The 3,932-nt window shown below is 39.8% G+C and overlaps 1 pseudogene; it reads right to left on the reverse strand.

Moving 5' to 3' along the window:
• Nucleotides 1–2,785: 2,785 nt before the first annotated feature.
• LOC147362134 (olfactory receptor 8U3-like) lies at nt 2,786–3,932 on the reverse strand (annotated as a pseudogene).

Genomic DNA, 3,932 nt, shown 5'->3' on the forward strand with positions numbered 1-3,932 from the left:
GCATTTCACCTCTGCATCTTACCACTCACTAGGACAATTTTTACCTGAGAATGATCAAGTCTCTTCAGAAACTATTCTGGTATTGAGATCAGGGAATCTTGTCTTCTGTCTTAACCAGAAGGAGAAAAAGTCAAGGTTCTGATCTATATTAGATATTAGGTTATATATCCCTTTGTCATAACTACTTGATGAGTCCTTGGGCTTGTTATGACCTTTAAGAGTCCAGTTGTCACATTAACTGGTTTTGGATCCCTTTTGACCCATCATCTAGGCCATTTCTCTAGCCTTTTTAGGTACTTACAAGTCTCTTTCTTAAGCTTAGGAAATCTCAGCTATTTTTTGTCTGCGCTGTGCTTGCAGGTGTAGATAAGGTGTGTTTTCACCATACATTTGAGCCAGCACATCTTTAACTGTCCTTACTTATTAGTGGGGCTTCCCCAATGGGTCAGCAGCAAAGAATCATCTGCAAGGCAAGAGACATGATTTCAATCCCTGGGGGAACATCCCCTGGAGAAGGAAATGGCAACCTACTCCAGTATTCTTGCCTGGAACACCCCATGGACAGAGGAGCCTGGTGGGTTACAGTCCATAGGGTCACACAGAGTCGAACACAACTGAGCATGCACACACTTATATGCACTTATTATGAGTGAAATTGTTCCCCCAGAAGATGTGTTAAGTTCCTAACCTGAAGAACTTCAGAGTTTGGTTATAGGATCATTGGGTTATAAGGTCATTATTTGGATGTAGGGTCATTGAAGATGCAATTGTTAATATGAAGTCATACTGAAGTAAGGTGGACGGTTAATCCAGTGTGCTGCTGCTGCTGCTAAGTCGCTTCAGTTGTGTCTGACTCTGTGCGACCCCATAGATGGCAGCCTACCAGGCCCCGCCGTCCCTGGGATTCTCCAGGCAAGAACACTGGAGTGGGTTGCCATTTCCTTCTCCAGTGTGAGTGATGTCCTTACAAGAATGAAGAAATTTGGACACAGATGTAGAGGGAAGATGACCATGAGAAGACAGCAGAGACTGGAAAGATGCTTACAAGACAAGGAATGCCTGGGACCATGAGCAGCTGGAAAAAACAAGGAAGGAACCTCCCCTAGAGCTTCACAGAGAGCCTGGTTCCACCAATACCTTGACTTCAGACTTGTAGGCTCCAGAACTGTGAGAAAATAAATTTTTGTTGTTCTGAGTCAATGAGTGTGTGGTACTTTGTTAACGCAGACTGATGAAACTAATATATTTCTTTACAGTAATTTTTAAAAGTTAGAACTTGGGTTTTACTTAGTTTTTCTTAGTGTCCCAGGCTATCATCCTGTCTGCTCTAGGAGCTCTTCAAATGTATCTGAAGTTTCTTAGTAAACCTGTGGTTTTGCAGCAACCTCCCCTGAATCCAGTGTGCTACCCAGAAGGGGCACCAGAGTCCTTCTGAAAGATTCACTGACCTTTAAACCCTTCTCACATTGCCAATCTCAGGTTCAGCCCTTACTCTGTAGTTTACTATAGAAGCTCACTGCTGTGCTTTTAACTATTTAAATTATACTTTTGGAATTATTTAAAAAATAGCAACAACAAAGATGTTCTCCTCTCCTGAGTTTTATCTTTGGCAATTGACAGTCATGATTCCCAAGATTAATTTCTGTGCAACTGTGCTCCCTGACCCCAAACGAAGTTGATTTAAGAACTTGAAAATCAGGATTGCAATTCATTGCTTCTCTTCAGAATTTGTACAGTTTACATCCACTTAGAACACCTTGTTGCTGCTTTAATAATGGTGTTGAGGTTAGGTGAGGCATAAATTAAAATAAAGTTTAATATAAATAATTTAACATGGCAATATTGATGTCTTCACATAAATGTGAAATCTAATTTAACAATGAAATGTTTACTAAGATAACTTGGATAAAATAAGCTAAACTGTTTCTAAATAACTTATACAATCAATTTTTTTGCCAGTATTTTCCAAAATAGCAGACTATTCAGCATATTCAGGAATGTTTTTGATTTTGCCCTATGAGAATAGCTCACAATATCACCCACATGGTAGACACCAAACATTTGAATCTGAATTAAAAAAAAAAATTCCAGTTGATGGTTTAAGTGGGTCTTAGATTGCATCACTTTACAACCACCCCAACATAGAACAATATTCCTGACATCTGACAGCAACCATGTTTAAACTTGGTTTTAAACTACCGCTTCCTGTCAAACCATTGTAATGTCTTCAAATCCCTAAAATATAAAAGGATCTTAAGCCTTGCTGAGGGAATATAGGGGTATGTCTGCATTTTTGTTTTGATACAGAAAAAGAGAGTATGACTTTCCAAAAGCTGGCCCTGATTTCCAGATCTGCATGTCGAAAAATGACATCTTTTCAAACAACATGAGAACCGTGGAATTACAGAGAGTGACCACCAGTGAATCTAGTGGGAGTCAGAAGCAGAGAGGAATGATTTTTAGCAGACAGGGTGCAGTTGAGGAACAGCTACTGCCTGGAACGACATGGGGATGGACAAGAAATTTACTTTACCACCTCCCTTGTTCTGTTTCCACAATGTGTAAAATAGAAACATTTTTGAAAGCAGTGGCTAAATCTTATTATCAGTTAAATAGAAACTATCCAGGTCAAAACTATCAAGTGTCACAGATGCAAATAGTAGCAATTTGTTAAAAATGTGCATTATAGTCTTTTAAACCTTTTACTTATAAGTTATATGAAAAATAGAACACATGTGCAAAGTCATTTTGCTCATATAAAAATGGCAGAAATAAAATTAACCTATCAAAGATAATAAAAACAACACATCTGCGTGTGGCATAGTTTCAAGACAGTCAGTGTTACAAGATACATTTTAATGTTTACTAGAGACAGGAAATAACATTTTTTAAAGGCTTTCCTCAAGGCATTTTTTACCTCTTGGTTCCTCAGGCTGTAGATCATGGGATTCTACATAGGAATGACTATTGTGTAGATGACAGAGGCCACTTCGTCTGTGTCAAGGGAATGGTTTGATTTGGGCTGCAGATACATGAAGATCAGAGTCGCTTGGAATATAGTGACAGCAGTCAGATGAGAACCACAGGATGAGAATGCTTTGTGCCTCCCTTCTGCAGATTGGATTCTCAGGATGGCAGCCACAATGTATAGGGAAGAAATAAGGACCGTGGTCAAAGGGCTGATTATGTTGAATCCAGCAAAGATAAAAATCAAGATCTCTTTGGGGCTGGTGTCTGAGCAGGCAAGGGCCATCAAAGGGACATCATCACAATAGAAGTGATTAATAACATTGGGGCCATAGTAGATCAGTCGAAAAGTAACAACTGTGTGGAGGAAAGCAACAGAAAAGCTGTATCAGTAAGGGCCTGCTACCAGTTGCATGCACACCTTTTGAGACATGATCACCATGTAGAGAAGAGGATCGCAGATGGCCACATAGCGGTCATAAGCCATTACTGCAAGAAGGAACTTCTCCAAAATCAAGAAGTTCAGGAAAAAGCCCAGCTGTGCGCACATGCATAGAGAGATATGGACCTGTGCTTGCTCAGGAGGGTCTCCGGGAACTTTGGGGCTATTGATGAGGAGTAACAGAAGTCTACAAAGGCCAGATTACTGAGAAAAAAGTACATGGGTATGTGAAGGTGAGGATCCAACCGGATTAAGGAAACGATGCCAATGTTTCCCACCAGAGTTAGAGAATATACCACTAAAATGAGAAGAAAGAGAAGGATTTCACTCTCTCTCTGGACTGAAAAACCCAAAAGAATGAGTTCCATCACCTGGTAATATTCTCTTCAATCATTTGTTCTAGTCTCTGAACTGCTGAAAAGAGACAAGTTAAAGACAAATAAGTTATCAGGAGTAAGGAATTGTCATCAGATGCCAAAACGTGTGTGTTTTAACTTGAGAAAGTATTGCTCATTGAAGCAGA

This window comes from Bos grunniens, chromosome 12 (assembly GCF_055505025.1).
Source record: "Bos grunniens cultivar Pamir isolate PY7600 chromosome 12, Bosgru_T2T1.0, whole genome shotgun sequence".
NCBI classification, from domain to species: Eukaryota; Metazoa; Chordata; class Mammalia; order Artiodactyla; family Bovidae; genus Bos; species Bos grunniens.